Source organism: Suncus etruscus, chromosome 16 (assembly GCF_024139225.1).
Source record: "Suncus etruscus isolate mSunEtr1 chromosome 16, mSunEtr1.pri.cur, whole genome shotgun sequence".
Lineage (NCBI taxonomy): Eukaryota > Metazoa > Chordata > Mammalia > Eulipotyphla > Soricidae > Suncus > Suncus etruscus.
The window spans coordinates 52,981,971-53,001,536 of NC_064863.1; the positions used below are offsets into that span (position 1 = coordinate 52,981,971).

General features: G+C 32.1%; 1 non-coding gene across 1 annotated transcript; it reads right to left on the reverse strand.

Annotated features, from left to right (window-relative positions):
• Positions 1 to 4,807: 4,807 nt before the first annotated feature.
• Positions 4,808 to 4,934, reverse strand: LOC126032742 (small nucleolar RNA SNORA51). The gene has a single exon (XR_007503958.1). It is a non-coding gene; the product is annotated as a small nucleolar RNA SNORA51 (small nucleolar RNA).
• Between the last annotated feature and the right edge of the window lie 14,632 nt (positions 4,935 to 19,566).

Here is a 19,566-nt window from a genome sequence, read left to right on the forward strand (position 1 = left end):
AAAGCCTTGTCAAAAATGGTTTATTCTGCATTGTGAAATCTCTATTCTCATTAAATATTTGGACTAGCATTCATTCTCTATGATTTCCAAACTCAGATCTTGTGATTTCTCTAATATACAAATCAAGTTTATCATTAATTCACATGGCTAAAAAGGAAGTATTTTGTCTCTTCTCAATGTATTTTAAAACATGCATAGATTAAAAATATTGCAGAGGGGCCGGAGAGATAGCATGGAGGTAAGGCGTTTGCCTTTCATGCAGGAGGTCATCGGTTCGAACCCCGGTGCCCCATATGGTCCCTCGTGCCTGCCAGGAGCAATTTCTGAGCCTGGAGCCAGGAATAACCCCTGAGCACTGGCGGGTGTGACCCAAAAATCACACAAAAAAATTGCAGAAATATTTATTTGGATTGACATATTTAGGTATAAAAATTAGGACTCATTTATTTCACATGTTAAAGAGCAATACAAGAATAGTTAAGATAAATTGAATGTTATAGTCACAAAATATTTTTCTGAAGTACATTTTCTCTCCATATTCTTTTGAATCTATAGGTAATTTAAGTACAATTATGTACTTTAAATTTAATCTAGATTTTATAAACTTGGCCAGTTGTATTTCAAAAATAAGAACAAATATAATCAGTAGCATCTCAAAGATTTTGGCAGTTTTCTCTATGTTGGCTGTAAACTCAGTCTCATTTTTTGAAGCAGTATGTTCTCTGACATTTCACTTAAAGTCCTAAAACTCCAACCACTTTTAAGTTGTATGCTATAAATACACTAAAAATTTTATATATTTTTCTGTGAACCTGGGATGTTGCTCAAGTTGTAGATCATATGTTGCATTGCCAAGTTTCTTAATTCAACCCTGGTACTATGTAACCCCAAAGTGGTATCAAGAAGACCATAGTGACCCACAAGCACTCCCTGGAGTATATATGGCTCCTAAGCACCATTAAGTATGTTTCCCCAGAGAACAAGCAACCATTATTTCTGTTTTTATGCAAACAAACCCATTGACATGGTAAATAAGCATACTAATTAAAGCACATTAAGTTTGCTCAAAGGGATTGAATGCATGCTTAGCACATGAAAGACCCAGGTATAATCCCTGGTATCTCTTAATCCCCTAAATATTTTGGAATAGACCCACCTGCACTGTACGCAGAATATCATGAGCACTAGGGGTAAGGGTAAGATCCACAAAATATATATAAATATAAACCTTTTGCATTTGGGTAATATGTGGAATCATAAAAACAAAGATTTATTTTATTCACACACATAAGACTTAGTATATTCCTGTTGGTTGTAGAGGATTTGAAACAAGATTAAAAAATACTAGTGTTCATTGGAATGCTAAGAATAATAACCAGGGCTGATAAACGAATAAATAATTGTGATAATTATACACAGTAGAGTATAATGCAACTGCAACAAAATCTTGGCTTTACTGCAAAGTTTATTGTGAAGTGTAATAAATGATAAAAAATTGTATTAAGGAAAAATAAGTTAGAGGAAAAGAAGCACATACTGGCTAACCTAAGAGAAAAAAAGCAAAAGAATAGACTATAAATGATGACTATTTCTTGACCTTTGAATGCAGAACAGATTACAGAGCATTGGGATAGGTGAGAAGGAAAATGCAGGCTGTAATGAATAAGACGATGGTAGACAATCTTCAGCACTTCACCAGTGGTGAAGGTAGAGCAACTCTAAATCAAAGATATCACACAATCAATTTATCATTTAAAATAGAGTGAAATAATGAGGAATTGTTAAAAAAGAAAATAGAAAAGTTTCCTATAATGTGTGAGAGAGAAAAGGCACCTGTGTAAAGTAGTAGAATTTAATAAATGTTATATTCCTTTAGGTGCCTTACACACTTAAAGTCAGAGTCAATAATCTTCCTTGCTTAGATATTTATGTTAGAGAATAATAGCAACAACAATAAAAATAAAATTCTAACAAAACAGAATTAAGTATAATACACCAAATTTTATTTCAATTGTTTCTTTTTCTTAATCATAAAATTTATACCTAATTACAAATAAGATATTAACCAGATTTAGATAAATAACATACCCTTTGTCAAGAGAAAATAAGTTTTAGCAATTTCTAGTTAGCAACTCCTTTCATACACACACACTAATATGTCAATATCAATATTAAGTGAGGTAGAAATTATCTCATAAAATGTGATTTCAAAATAAAAGTCACAGTTTGCATCAACTGGAAATTGTAGTTCATAGTTTTTCTGAAAAAATTAATAAAAAGTAAGTAAATAATAAAATTATAATATAAATATACCCAAATCATATTAAATATTGAAGATATATTAACCAAAATATAATAGCCTATTTCTCCCCATCAGCAGTAAGAATATAAATAGTATTATCAGTGTTGAAATACAGCCACTATATTTTTGTGGTGACCATTGAATTGAATATTTTCCAGATTGTGCTTTATATTGATTCTGTTCTTCCAATATGTTTCTTTTTTGAATCATTTCAATGTCCGTTTTCTATATAGGCCCTTTAGCTTATTAATTATTTTATATTAATTTTATTATATTACTAGTTCAGTGAGATGCATAGAAATTATGTTTGTGGGGCCGGGTAGGTGGCGCTGGAGGTAAGGTGTCTGCCTTGCAAGCGCTAGCCAAGGAAGGACTGCGGTTCGATCCCCCGGCGTCCCATATGGTCCCCCCAAGCCAGGGGCGATTTCTGAGCACATAGCCAGGAGTAACCCCTGAGCATCAAAGGGGTGTGGCCCAAAAACCAAAAAAAAAAAAAAAAAAAAGAAATTATGTTTGTTTTATTATATATTTTCAATATTTTAATGAATATATTTAAATTCTAATTAATAACTAATACAAAAAATCTTGTCCATATACCAACTATGATAATTTATAATACACATTAACATTAGTAAACAGTGAATGTTTTATAAATACAGGATACTGACAGATTCTTTTCCTTTTTAGATTCTTAAAATACATAAGTGATAAATGAATAAATGAATAATATTTCCAGTTTGGGTATGAAATAAAAATTACATATAATAAGTTTATTAATATTATAAGTTTATTGCTATTATTGTACATTAAGGAATAAAAAGATTGGGATTCATATGCATAATCTAATGTCTATATTTTGTATTATAAATATAATCCCACAGAAAAAATGTAATATTCTTACATATATATTAAAGCAAAATAAAAAAATGGCTCTAAAGTAAAATAAGAAATTTTTGATCTCCAAAGGAAATGATGTATAGTATACAAAGACTTCCATAGAATGGGGAGATTATTCACCTAATCCTCATCTGACTAGGGGCTAATATCTAAGATATAAAAGGCCATGGTAATTTAACAAGAAAAATTGCCTACCACATCAAAAGTCAAGGAGAACAGATGGACAGAAAATTTCCTAAAGAAAAAAATACAAAAGGGCCAAAAGGCACATGAAACAATTACTAATGACTAGGAGATAAAAATCAAAACAATGAGATATCATCTTATGCTGCAGATACTAGGAAATATCAAAAAGATAAATAATAACTAGTGCCAGTACAGATGAAGGGACATCTGGTGGGAATGTCAACTGGTATATTTTTTGAAAAACAATTTGGACATTTCTCAAAAACTAGAAATTGAGCATCTAATTGAATTGTAATACTGCTCTGGGAATATTTCCGAGCGATCCAAAACATAATATAGAAAAGTCAAATGCATTCCTTTGTTCGTTGCAGAACTATTCGTAATAAACAGAATCTAAAAACAACCCAGTAATACAAGAACAGATAAATAGTAAAACCATGGTACATCTGCACAATGAAATACTATGCAACTTTGAGGAAAATGAAGTCATAAAACTTGCTTACAATTGGATTGCCATGGAGAGTATTATGCTGAGTGAAATGAAGCTGATAAAGAGGCATAGATTGATAGCACACTTATGAGAAATATAAAAAATGATAGCATGAATGTAAAACTTAAAGATAATAGAGACAAGAACAAGGAAAACTGATCTACAGCAGAAAGCTTGACATAAAGTGGAGTGGGGGGGTGCATTTAGGAAAGAGAAGTGACCTTATGACAATGATAGTCAGAAATGATCACCCTGGACAAAGAACAGGGTGCTGAAAGGAGGTAAAGTGATATGCATAATTTTCTTTCAGTAAGAGTATTGCAAATCACTGTGTCTGAAAATAATAGGGGGAAAAGAGGTAGGTAAAATGGATAAAAATCAAAATTTTACGGGAGGAAAAGATAGAGGCAAAATGGATAAAAATAAAACATATCAATATAAATGCAGGGTTTCTTCCCAGAAAAAATACATCAGAGACAAAAGGTTAATATAGAATGTAAAATAGTAATTAAACTATTAAACAGATATTTATTTGTTTGTGCTTTATCAATTACTAATAACATATTTTATAGTTGGAGATTTTTCATGTTACAGAGAGTGACATGCATTGAATATAGATTGGAGTATCATCATCCATAGGGGAATTTCCTATAAGTACTTTTGGAGAAACTAAAAATATCTCAGATAAACAGCAAAAGAAAAAGGATATTTCATGTTGTGTAATAAATCATAATCTATTTAAAATCTTATTAATAGTTTAATGATATAAGTGTTTATATTATAAAATTTCTGACTTGGTATCTTCTATAAAGTAAAGATAACAGTGGATGACTTAGATACAAGGATTAATTTGAATTGTTTTAGAATGGTACATTAAGATTCTGCAATCAAATCAAATGCTTTTTAGTAAATTTTTTTAACCCTTTTTGTTTTTTTCTCCCCCAATTCACAATACAGACCAGGCAAAGGGCATGGGTTGAGGTATATATGGGGTTCATTTACTATACCTCCTCTTTCTATACAGTCAGTGTAAAGAACACAGGTAAGAATTGGGAGGCCTTATCTTTTAGTATATTAGTAAATTTTTAGTAAATTAATATTTTAAAATTTTTAGTAAATTTTAGTAAAATTTTAAAATATTAGTAAATTTTTTAGTAAATTAATATTTTAAAAAAACTACTTGTAAAGTTTATTTTAGCATATAGGCCAAATCAAACTTCTGTTATTGAATATATAACCTCAGACATATAGATATATGGTAAAAGATATAACATATATCAAAATACACATTTTATATGAAGCAATACTATTCACAAAATACAAAGTGATTTAAAAATGACAGCAACTTCTTCACAATAAAACAGCATAAATGATGTAATAGTAGATGTGGTAGGACTAAAGGAAATTAAAAGTGTCAGTTATAGTTGAATCCAAATTCTTCTCTTTCTAATTGAGACTACAAGTGGAAACAACTGGCCCTGAATTAACTATCCTGCAATGATATAAGCTGGAGATACGTAATCCAATATTCAAAAACAATTGAGAAGAGTTAATAAGACAATATGCAAAGACTGTAGGATAGTGCAAAAAGACACATGGGCACATGCAGTTACTATCAGGTATGAATTTTCAGAGTACTTCAATGAATTCTATGCTAACAGCAGCATGAGTCCTTTATAATCATCTAACAATAGTTCTAATTGACCCTAGTTCACTCTTCATTAGGTATGAATTAGTGGAGTCTATTTCAAGTAGGTTTGCCTATATAATCATTATTTTAACCTGAGTTCATTTTTCAGTAAATGTAGCTTGAAATGTGAATCTGGTGAGTAATGCATTTTAGTTTCACTGCCAAGAATTCTGAAAATATTCCCAAATTTGCTTGGCAAATGGAGTGTGTCTTTAGAAGGTTACAAATTCAACACTTTTTGTATAAAAGGAAAAGGAGTATATAATCATGAGTTTTTAATTATTAAACATTATTGATGACATGTATATCATTTAATGCAAAATAATTTCTATTTCAACATGTTTTATACTATCTTTAGAAAGTAGTACATTTTAAAGCATAAATACATCTGAACTTTACTTTTTTGCATCTATACAGAACAAAAATATTCTTTTTTAATATATTTATTTAAATACCTTAATTAAATATGATTGTATCTGGGTTTCAGTCATGTAAAGAACAAATCAAAACAACTATGAGGTACCACCTCAAACCACAGAGATTGGCACACATCACAAAGAATGAGAACAAGCAGTGTTGGCGGGGATGTGGAGAGAAAGGAACTCTTATCCACTGCTGGTGGGAATGCTGTCTAGTTCAAACTTTATGGAAAGCTATATGGAGATTCCTCCAAAAACTGGAAATCGAGCTCCCATATGATCCAGCTATACCACTCCTAGGAATATACCCTAGGAACACAAAAATACAATACAAAATACCTTCCTTACACCTATATTCATTGCAGCACTATTTACCATAGCAAGACTCTGGAAACAACCAAGATGCTCTTCAACAGACGAATGGCTAAAGAAGCTGTGGTACATATACACAATGGAATATTATGCAGCTGTCAGGAGAGATAAAGTCATGAAATTTTCCTATACATGGATGTACATGGAATCTATATGCTGAGTGAAATAAGTCAGAGAGAGAGAGAAAAATGCAGAATGGTCTCACTCATCTATGGGTTTTAAGAAAAATGAAAGACATTCTTGCAATAATAAATTTCAGACACAAAAGAGAAAAGAGCTGGAAGTTACAGCTCACCTCATGAAGCTCACCACAAACAGGGATGAGTTTAGTTAGAGAAATAACTACATTTTGAACTATCCTAATAATGAGAATGTATGAGGGAAATAGAAAGCCTATCTAGAGTACAGGTGGGGATTGGGTGGAATGGAGGGAGATTTGGGACATTGGTGACGGGAATGTTGCACTGGTGATGGGTGGTGTTCTTTACATGACTGAAACCCAAACACAATCATGTATGTAATCAAGATGTTTAAATAAAATATAAAAAGAACACCCCCTTTACCAGTGCAACATTCCCACCACCAATGTCCCAAAACTTTATTTTTTTACTGAAGCATAACTGTTTAATTTATATATTTAATATTGTTTCAAAAGGTATTTATTTTTAATACTTTCTACTTTCATTACAACATATCTGAAAAATTGCATTGTTTATGTTCACATTTTTAATGCTATAATATCAAATATTTTCATTGGATTTACTTAGCTGATATGATTGTAACAGCACTATAATTTAATAAGGATAAATTAAGTAGAATAGCCTTACCTGGATATTGTATATATTATATGAGTTGTGAATCAACTCAACACTTTTCAATCATAGATTGTTTTTGTATTGGTTTTGGTTTATGAGTATATCAATTTTGCTCAGGGGCATACTTTGTGCACAGGGATCACTCTACACAGGACATAGAATGCCAAGGACAGGGGCTTGGGAAGGCAAGCATCTTACCTACAGTAATATATCTCCAGTCCCAACTTTATTTTATTAGTTTTACTATATTAGTTTTAATATATAGTACAATGTATTTGTTATGTTTACAATTTTTATTAATAGACTATTATCTTCCAAAATTTGATGTCCTTTACATTATTGCTAAATAATATAAAACCAAGATTGAATGTATGCTGTACTTTCAATAATAACAAATGGTTTACCCTATTTGTTTTCACTGCACACCATTTTTTATTCTTCCCTATGCAGATTATCTGTAGTAGAGGTAAAATAAGAGCATCTTATAGGTCACTGGCAAAAACACATACAGATAAATCTTTATGAGTTAATTTTCCTGGATATGCTAAAATAGTAATATTTTATGTCCAGCTTTGAAAAATGCTTTTCAACTGAGATTTCTGCTTTTGAAATGTAACTTGAGTGGCATATAGCATTAAATGCTGCAAAATAGCACAGTACTTTAGCTGAAAGATCTAAAAATAACTATTTTCAAAATCAAAATGAAATTTGAAAATGAAAAAATATCAATACTACTGAATAAGTCATACTTATAAATACTATAATTTGCAAAAGTTTCAAGTCTGTTTCCACTTTTAGAAGCTCACTTTCAGGGACTGCTCAAATAATGGTATGCTGCATTTAAAACATATTACCAATTTTATATCAATTTTGGAGCTTCTTTTTCACTTGCTGTCGTCAAGACATGTATGGAAGTTTTGAAGTACTTTTTTTGGATAGACTAACTCATTTTTTTAAATTTTCTTTGAATATAGTTTCTGGTAAATTTGAATTAAAGTCAATAGGTTGAAACTTTATTAGGTATATAATAAGTTTACCATAGTAATCATAGTCAGAGATTTAAAATATAAGAACTACATGATGACACATTGGACAAATATTATAGTAATTAATTCTGGAAAAATGAATTGAATGCTGGACCACACACTTTGGAGAGATGTACATATGGCAGTTCTGAAATAAAGGTATAGAATGAATTATTTATTGCATATAATATAAATATCTAAAAGTATATATTTTGATATATAATTAAATTATTCTTTTAATGACAGCTTGGTAAAGTTATACTATTTTAGTATCATTATTAACATTCTGTAATGATTAAAATACCTACAACAACTGGATTTATTTTTTGTTGTTTGTTTTTTAGGTCACTCCCAGAGATGCTCAGGGGTTACTCCTGGCTATGGGCTCAGAAATAGCTCCTGGGTTGAGGAACCAACCATATGAGACATTGGGGGATCGAACTGTGGTCCATTTTTGGTCAGTGCGTACAAGGCAAACACCCTACTGCTTGTGCCACTGCTCTGACCCTACAACTGGACTTCTTTTTATTTTATTATTTTTATAATTTTTATTTTATCAAAAGTGGGTTGCAAATCTTTCATTGTAATATTTTAGGTACATAGTGACATTGAATCAGGGGCATTCCCACTGCCAATGTTGTCCTCCCTCTACCCCTGTTCCCAGCATGCATCCCATATCCCCCACCCCCCACTCCGGGCTGCCAGTATAAGTGGTTCCCCTCTGTATCTAGCTTGTAGATTGGGTATCAATTCTGTTGTCCTTTGCTTTGGATTTGGTGTTTAATTTTTATTGTTTTTTTTGTTTCTACTTAATATTCATATGACTGTTTGGTCTTGGTACCCTCCATTATTTCCCCCTCGCAACAAAGACAACAACCACATAATAACCACGGTCCTAAAATAAAAATAAAACAAAGCACATAAAAGGAAAAAGAAAGAAAGAGAAAAAGTGGGGAAAAAAAGAAAAAACAACAACAACAACAATAAAAAAAAACAAAAAAAAATTAATTCCCTTGGCCTAAGAGATACAGGGTTTCTTGTCCTTGAAGTATACTGCCATGGAAATAACTATAGGCTCTGAACGTGATCTTTTACTCTCCCCTATGTCCTTTCTTGTGGCTAGAAACTTTCTGCTCAGTTGTGGATGATAAAATCAGGCCTCTGTAGCTAGAACTTTTGTTCTTTGTACAGGTCATAGGATGGAGCCTAGAATGGCATCCTTCTTTATGGTTTTAGAAGTTTTGTTCCATGGCTATTATTTTAATTAATCCTGTATTGGAGGTCTTGGTTTCTACACAGGTCCTGGGACAAAACCTAGGCTAAAGTCTTTAATTGTTTCCAGAAGGTCTGCTCAGTTGCAGTTGTCTCAGTCAGACCTCTGGAATTAGAGATATGTGGATTCGTAATTAGATTACATCAATGATATAGAAGATCATTTTATATTGTTGGTAGAGGATTCTGGGTTATAATTGATGGAGGTATAATAAATTTTAGGAAATGGGAGAAGCAAAATTTTTATCAGAAATTTATGTTAAGAGCTCAGACAAGGGGCCTGTGAGGTGGCGCTAGAGGTAAGGTGTCTGCCTTGCAAGTGCTAGCCAAGGAAGGACCACGGTTCGATCCCCCGGCGTCCCATATGGTCCCCCAAGCCAGGGGCAATTTCTGAGCCCTTAGCCAGGAGTAACCCCTGATCATCAAATGCGTGTGGCCCGAAAAACAAAACAAAAAAAGAAGCCTAAAAAAAAAAAAGAAAGAAAAATACCTTAGTACATATATATTTTTATCAGTGTTATTACTGGTGATATTGTCTTCTCTCATTTGTTAATTTATTTTAAAAACTATGCATTTAGAAAAAACACTGGTAGTCCAATCATGTTAACTTTAAAAATATTGAGTACATGATGGGAGGAAAGCCTACTATCTCAATTCTAAATCTGGATACTGAAAAAATCCACCAGTTCATCTGTAGTTTTCTAAGATGTGTTTATTTTTACAAAGGTTTGCTCTTAAAAGTGCTATATAGATGACAACTGTAACATTTTTACCAGTAATTAACTCTGTTTTATTATTTTAATTTTCATTCACAAATGTTTGTTATAAAATATGTCTAAATGAGTTTAAAGGAGAGACTCCAATTGAAAAGGAACAGACCTTGGGGCCAGAGAGATAGCAGAAAGACAGTGGTTTGAATCCCGGCATCCCATATGGTCCCCCGAGCCTGCCAGGAGAGATTTCTGAGCATGGAACCAGGAGTAACCCCTGAGAACTGCCAGTGTGACCCCCCCCCCAACAAAAAAGAAGAAGAAGAAAAAAGGAACAGACCTAGATATAGGAATCATCTCAAATATGAATTACTATTTGGACATAAAAATGAAATAAAAAAGCCCTATACGTACTATTCAGAATACTATACATATTAATTAAAATTGTAAAATTATAGTGGGATGGGGTATATTTTGTACTTAATATACTAGGATTACTCATGGACACTTAATTTTTTTTATTTCTAAACATATAAATAATTTGAACAGTAAATAAAAGTAAATATAGTAAAGTTAAGTCTAAAATATGGGCAAAACTAAAATGGTTTTACTTTAAAATGTATTAACATATTTAGATGTGAAAATAGGACATAACAAAATGAATGAGAACTTGAGAGAGGGTATCAAATAATTTTGAGTGTTTTGTTAGGGTCCAGAGTCAAAGGATGACACCGCCAACTGGAGTAAAGATGAAGAAATTTTTAATCAATCTACCAATATTTCCAAATGACTGGTTAGTGACATATCTTGCAAGAGAGGAACCCTGCCCAAGGTCATGAAGAGGATTATATAAGGAAAGGAAATAGGAAAATTCCAGTTTTTGATGATTTTTAAAATGTTGGCTCTTATCTAGGGGTACCTTTCTACTCCTCCCTTGTATCCTTCCCTGATAGGTTACCTGGTATGGCCAGGTATTTTGGGGAGGTGTTAATGGAAATAGGGTTGAGATAGCCTAACATGTGGCCATTACAAAATGACATCACTCCTTGTTCAGAACCTAACAAAAGTCTACCATGTAGCCTTTACAAAATGGTGTTCCTCCTTGTTCAGAACCCAGCACTCCACAATTTTCAGTGTGAAATAAGTGAGAACACCATAAAATAAATTTTAAAGATTTATATTTATATTCTTTATACACATTAATTTATAGGCTCTTTATATGGTGAGAAAATTGAGGAATGTGGATACTCAAAATATAGATGAGCTAATTTCTTCCTTTGGTAGGTGGAATAGCATAATTTCTCTATAGAATGATTTTTACTAACTAAAGAAATAATATGCAATATTCCTGGGATAATACTATTTATAACTAGCATATACTGAAGTGCTAACATAAGTATAAATGTTTTACTAATATTAGTCATCATCAACATCCTTATCTTGATAATTATGATATGATGAAAAAAGAATTAGAAAAAAATTAATGAATAGTTGGTTTTTCTTTTCCTTTTTTTTTTTTTTTAGTTTTTGGGCCACACCTGGTGATGTTCTTGGCTATGCATTCAGAAATTTCTCCTGGCTTGGGGGACCATTTTGGACACCATGGAATTGAACCATGGTCTGCCCTAGGCTAGCACAGGCAAAGCAGACACCTTACCACTTACGCCACCACTCCGACCCCATTAATGAATAGTTTTTAAAATATTTTTAAATTTAATATTTTTCAGAAATATCCTGATAACCAGGCAACAGCACCATTCTGCTTTTAGGCTTTTAGGGCAGAATTCTCTGCAATGCAAACTGATGGTGAGACGAAAAGAGAAGACACTAACACAATCTGGTCTTCCACATAGCTCCCAGGATCTATAACTACATCTTCCTGAGAGCAACAACTCAGAATGCTAAAGAGCTGATCACAAAGAATGACTAGGGGGTTGGACAACCTAGTATGCCTGGAGCCTGGAGTTGGTCTTATGCCAAAATAACTCGAGAGTAAAGAACTTCGTGTTTTTCAGGCCATAGGTCTTTCTTTCCAATTTCTTCCATATTTTGCTGTGCCTAGGTGAAGAACAATTCACACACACACACACACACACACACACACACACACACACACACACCACGCACACACACACCCCTCTTATTTTTTTAGTGTATCTCCCATCTCTAAAGACAAAAGGGGGGAGTGTACTAAACCTTCTGCTATTTTATTGGTGATACAATAATTTTCACAAATATAACTGCTAATGAACTAAAAAATAATAACTGGGCAGCCAAAATGAATTTAATCAATTATATGTATTTTCTTTTTTTTTAGTATTTTTTTCTTTATTTGAATATCTTGATTACATAAATGATTGTGATTAGGTTTCAGTCATGTAAAGAACACCCCCCTTCACCAGTGCAACATTCCCGCCACCAATGTCCCAAATCTCCCTCCATCCCACCCACCCCGACCTGTACTCGACAGGCTTTCCAGTTCTCTCATTCATTCACTTGATTATGGTAGTTCTCTGTGTAGTTATTTCTATAGCTGTACTCACCACTCTTTGTGGTGAGCTTCATGGAGTGAGCTGGTGTTCCAGCCCTCCTCTCATTGTCTCTGAGGATTGTTACAAAAATGACTTTTATTTTTCTTAAAACCCATAGATGAGTGAGACTATTCTGCATCTCTCTCTCTCCTTCTGACTTATTTCACTCAGCATGATAGATTCCATGTACATCCATGTATAGGAAAATTTCATGACTTCATCTCTCCTGACTGCTGCATAATATTCCACTGTGTATATGTACCACAGTTTCTTTAGCCATTCATCTGTTGAAGGGCATCTTGGTTGTTTCCAGAGCCTGGCTATTGTGAATAATGCTGCAATAAATATAGGTGTGAGGAAGGAATTTTTGTATTGTATTCTTGTGTTCTTAGAGTATATCCCTAGGAGTGGAATAGCTGGGTCGAATGGGAGCTCAATTTCCAGGTTTTGAAGGAACCTCCATATCGCTTTCCATAGAGGTTGGACTAGACGCCATTCCCACCAACAGTGGATAAGAGTTCCTTTCTCTCCACATCCCTGCCAGCACTGATTGTTCTCATTCTTTGTGATGTGTGCCAATCTCTGTGGTCTGAGGTGGTATCTCATCGTTGTTTTGATTTGCATATCCCTGATGATTAGTGACGAGGAGCATTTTTTCATGTGCCTTTTGACCATTTGTATTTCTTTTTTATCAAAGTGTCTGTTCATTTCTTCTCCCCATTTTTTGATGGGATTAGATTTTTTTTTCTTGTAAAGTTCTGTCAGTGCCCTGTATATTTTGGATATTAGCCCCTTATCTGAAGGGTGTTGGGTGAATAGTTTCTCCCACTCAGTGGGTGACTCTTGTATCCTGGGCACTATTTCTTTTGAGGTGTAGAAGCTTCTCAGTATTTTCAATTATCTGTTTAAAAGTCTTCCCCAGTGGATCTGGAACCCAGAGATCTATCCTGTTAATACTATACTTGTTTTGGTGGTGCCTTGCTTACAGTTAGTTAGATGCTGATTCCTGTGATATGGCAGTTCTCATGCTTAGGAAGTTCATCAATGCCACACACAAAGATGCTGAGGGTGAATGCTGTATCAGGAAACTAGCTATTGCCTTTTTTTTTTTTTCAAACCTGTCAGGGTTTAAGTTCACATAAGTATAATGAATGAAGCCATTTTACATAGCATTGTATTCAAATAATCTTCTTTCTCAGGAAACATGGAGCATTTCTTTAAGTTTAAAGACTTTATTCCTCAGCTGTGCTTTGAATTTGGAAAATAATAAAAACATTATTAAATCTATTTAACAGAGTGGAAGTGAAAACTTGCACACTTGGGGGCAGGTGAAATAGTAGAGGGTAAGGCACTTGGCTTGCACTCAACCAACCAAGGTTATATGCCCTGAACAGCATATGGTCCCCAGAACACCACCAGGAATGATATATGATCTCATAGTCAGTGTTATGAAAGCCCTGATCACAGACAGGTGGAACAAGTTTATTTCTTTGCATACTTAACATTTATATGAAAATGTGGCTATATATTTATTTTATACATTTAGCTGATATAGGATGAGATATTTACTTGTATGTTTTTAACCTTACTCTAGATACAATAGTAAATAGAAGTTCTGAATAGTTTGAAAATCACAATAATGTTGTAATATAGATTTTAATTTTCACACTCAAATCATTACATCATCACATTTAATTAAAGGTACAGTATGTATAATTTTTAAATAACTTATTCTATAGTATGAGTGCATATTTGTAATTCTTTAATTGCATCCCACTAGGCATATGGATTAGCATTACTTAAATATAATTTATCATTTTTTGGCAACAAATAACTTTTTGGCATTTTATTATTTTTTTAAAGATATTACATTATGTGATAGATGCAAGAAACTAGAATTTAAATCTTTGTTAATAAGTATTTATAGAGCTTATTCTGAGATTCTCTGGCCTCAATTAAGCTTAAAAGATTTTCATTTTGGGGCTGGAGCGGTGGTGCAAGTAGTAAGGCATCCGCCTTGCCCATGCTAACTTAGGAAGGACTGTGGTTCTATCTCCTGGCATCCCATATGGTCCCCCAAGCCAGGAGCAATTTCTGAGTGCATAGCCAGGAATAACCCCTGAGCATCACTGGGTGTGACACAAAACAGAACAAAACAAAAAAGTTTTTCATTTTATTACATACAAATATAATAAAAATTAAATAGTATCTAATGTTTAATCTACTAGAAGATAGTAACTGTGTATATAATGCTCTACAAATCGATTTAATTTATGCACACTACATTCCAAGCATTCATATTAATGAACTGTATAGACAGCTAAGTACATCTCTATATCATAGAAGTCTAAATCTGTTTTTGAAATATTTGAACAAAACACTTTTTGTAATTTTTCAGATATTTAAATAATTTATGTAGAAATTTAGGTTTGTGATTGTAAATAACAAATATATTGTCAATTTCTATTGCTCTCATGCAGACTTCTTTGGATATAAATTATACAATTAACTGCTGTCTACTTAACTTTATAAGAAATATCTTAAGCTAAGATAATGCTATTGGAAGCATGTATAAATAGAAATAAAATGGTTTTATAATTGACATTTGGAGCATTCTAATATTTATACACCAGCAATAGAGTAATTCTTTAGGCAGAAAGATATGAAGATACTATTTTCCATTTAAAAGAAGTGCAAAATTTAAAGGTAGAGATAACTAAGTGAGTAGGTAAAACTTCAGGCTTTAATTGTCAAACAGTATAGAACAGTACCTACTAAACATTAAGATGATCAACTTTCCATATCTACAAATATTTATCCACTATAAAGTGTACTGAAAACCAATGTAATCCTGAGTATCACAGGGCATGGCCCCAAATTAAAGTGTGTAAAAGAAACACTCTATAAAAAATTGGATTAATAGAATGGCACTTCAACAAGGAAATAATCATTCTTGAATATATAACATTTCCCTTAACACAAAACAAATCTAACTATTAAAACAAATTCTACTTACCTTAACAATTTTGCTCACTTAAAAAATCACCTAATTTCTTGGCAGAACATAGACTACTTTTAAGTATTCTTTTCCTAAGATAGGAAGAGAAGTTAGAGGAAAAAAAACCCTCAAAAACAAATAAAAACTTTACATTTGGTTTTTACCTCAGTTACTTTCTAACTTTATTGTCCCATTTATTAGATTACCTATTATTTTATTCTACTCTGTTTAATACTTAATTAGTAACACTGCTATAATTTTAAATTGCAGACCAATCTCTTTCTGGAAATCAAGATAGAATAAAATAACTTCTCTAAATTGATGTTGAGTCAAATTGGCTCATTTACTATCTTTGATGCTAGCTATAGACTAACCCAACAAATTGCTCTGAATTTAACATTCATCCTGTTGCTTATATTCACCTCTACCTTGTCCATGATCAAATCTAAACCTTATCTGTAACCCTTTCCCTAACCCTAATCTCACCTATAATCCTAACCTTAATGCAAACTTTAACACTAAAGCGGATCCTAGCTATCCATGAACTAACCATCTTAATTACTTTAAATTTCAATTTTACTGCAGCCTGAACAATGGCTTAGAGAAAGGGCGTTTGCTTTGCATGCGGTTGACCCAGTACAGATTGATTGCGGTTCAATCCCCAGTGTCCCTTATGGGCCCCCAAGCCAGAAGAGATTTCTGAGCACTTAGCCACGAGTAACCCCTGAGTGTCACTGGGGTTAATAAAAAATAAATTAATAAAAATAAATTGTTTTTCACTTTTACCTTTATCCAAATTTTATTTTCAATTTGAACTTTAGACAGACAAGCCCTCTCTCTCCATAACCCTCATCCTGCCCAAGTTCTAATACTAACTCTGACCCAAGATATGGCCTAACCTTAAAAATTTCTTTACATTTAACATTCAAGCAAATCATAGTTTTCATTCAGAATTTTTTTTATCTAATAGCTAAACTTTAAAACTTATCTCAATTTCTATCCTAAATCCCCAACCCTAATCTTTAAACTACCCTGCCCCAGCCACTTGTTTAGTTTATTTAAATTAATAATGTAATGATATTCAGTGAAGTAGTGATATAGTAAGATTAATCATATTTACCTACATAAAGCACACTTAGATACATTTATCAGATACTCTTATATTATTAACATTTTGCTATTTCACAACTTGTATTTCTGGCAGAATAATACTTTTTAAAAATTGTTAAAAATGCAGCCTAAAATCTTTTTGTTCCCATTCAAAAAATGCGAATTATTTTTAAAATGGAAAACATATATTAAAAATTTTGGCAGTCTACCCTTAGCATTCATTTCTGCTTCATTTGTTTTGTTAGATTCCTCTTTGTATGCTGAAGATACACAGTTGCTCTTGAGTTCACAAAATATGCCAAGCAATTTTTTTAACTGAAAACTTTTGTTCATATGCTTACTCATTCTAGGACACTACTTCAATCCTTCTACTATTATATTTTTTACTTACTCTGACTTATATTTTATGACTTTTTAATAGTATTTCTTTAGAGATATTCTGACTAATTTCTCTGTCAAATAAGTTATCTTTTGTATTTGCTTATAGTATACTTTTTTGTTAGTGAAACTTCAAAAGATGTAAAATTATATATATTTGTATAATATATATTTATGCTAATTATCTATGATAATTATCTCATTAAGTGTAAAATTGATATTTGCTCTTTATTATTTCTAGTAATATGCTATATGCCCATTACCTAGTCAGCAGACAATTATATTAAAATATCTATAAAGAAAATATAACATTACTTAAATGATATATTTCTGACTTGTTACTATGACTAGGTTCACATAGATCCTGAAGATCGAAGTTAACAGAGTAATTTATTTTCTGCTTTAAATTATAGTTCAGTGATTAAACAATAAAATAATACAACAAACGTGGTTCAAATTTGTCTCATGGAGAATAAAAGACTGAGAAGTTAACCCTGCATGTTGCACTAGGATATTTATAATATATGAGACATAGAGTCATTTCAGTTGAATTCAATATTCTAGGAGTCCATAATATTATATAATAGTTGAATAAATGTACAAATTTTATTTTTCTTCTCATTTACAACTTAATAGAACTGTTTTGTGAAACAAATATTATTAATTTAGACATCGTGTATATAGTTTGTTTTATTAAAATATGCACCTTTAATATTTTCTTAATTATGTCATGTTTTGGTTATGTTACAATACATGTATATAACTATCATAAAATTTTATATATACTTGCAAATTTAGAGGAACTTCTGTTACTTGCAAAATGTGTCTAGTTATGATAAAATCAATTAAAACATCAAATAATATTAAATTTTGTCCTGAGGTATAATTTTCTTTTTTATAATTTCTTCTGAATACTGAAAATTACCATCCTAAAAAATGTGGTTTTACTCTAATTGAGATAATTACAAATTATTTCAAAGGCATAGTAGAAGTTGAAAGTATTCTGTCAATGATGGGAGACCATGATGAAAACTGGCAAAGTGAATATCCATGGCTTCTGAGAAAATATTCACAACTTATTTATGTAGTTTACTTTTTAGATATTTTTGTCATAGTTTTTTATGACTATTATCTTCAACTTATAAGATAAAATAAATTCTTCTTTACCATTACTAGTACCATTAATTAAAATAATTAGAATTTTAAAACAACCTTGACTGATAAAATTTAGAAGCAATAGACTAAGAAAATAATGCATTAAGTTTTGAATTTTTTTTGGGGGGGGAGTTTTGGGTCACACCTGGCAGCACTCAGGGATCACTTCTAACTCTATGCTCAGAAATCGCCCCTGGCAGGCTTAAGGGAACATATGTGATGCCAGGATTCAAACCACTGTCCTTCTGCATGCAAGGCAAATGCCCTACCTCCATACTATCTTTCTGGCACCAAGTTTTGATTTTTTTGTTTGTTTTTGGGCCATACTCGTTTGACATTCAGGGGTTACTCCTGGCTATGCGCTCAGAAATCACTCCTGGCTTGGGGGGACCATATGGGACGCCAGGGGATCGAACTGCAGTCTGTCCTACGCTAGTGCTTACAAGGCAGACACCTTACCTCTAGCGCCACCTCTCTGGCCCCAAGTTTTGATATTTTTAGTGACATTTTACATTGCAACTCCCTAGGAACACTTGGAATAATTAGACAACACCTAAGTAGCCTATGATAAATGGTACAAAAATAAAAATAATAAATGTAAAAATAATTTTATCTTAAAGCTCAACATTGTCCATTACCTATATGAATTTATTATTGCAATTTTACCTATTATTTTGCCAATACTCCTATTCTAAAGTGATTTATATGTAAAAATAAAAGTCGATTTATATTAATGATTAATTAAACTTATTTGAATGAAGATACTTTGAAAGACATATATTTTGTTTATTTTAATCTTAAAATGTTTGCATTTACACTTTCAGATATGAAATGTGAGCTTAAATTTTTGGTACAAACCATGAGCATTTAATAAATTCAAAATATACAATAAAATATTAAAATTTCTGATAATTTTATTATATGAAATCTGTCATGGCCACTTTTTCCAAATGGAAGTCCCCAAATGGTATTCACTAAAGAAAGTCTGTTAAAGTCTTATTTCTAGAAGTTTGACAAAGAATGCTTGATCAGAGTTGACAAGCATTCAAATAACTGAACAGATTAATTTATTTTCAGTTTTTTTAACTACTTACAATGATGTCAACACTATCCAAAGTTATCACATAATCACAGTGCTGTGAAAATAAAGTAAAATGCATCATTAAATGTGTTGATCAGCAACTTTTAGTGTGAAAGGAAAGAGATATTATAGGGA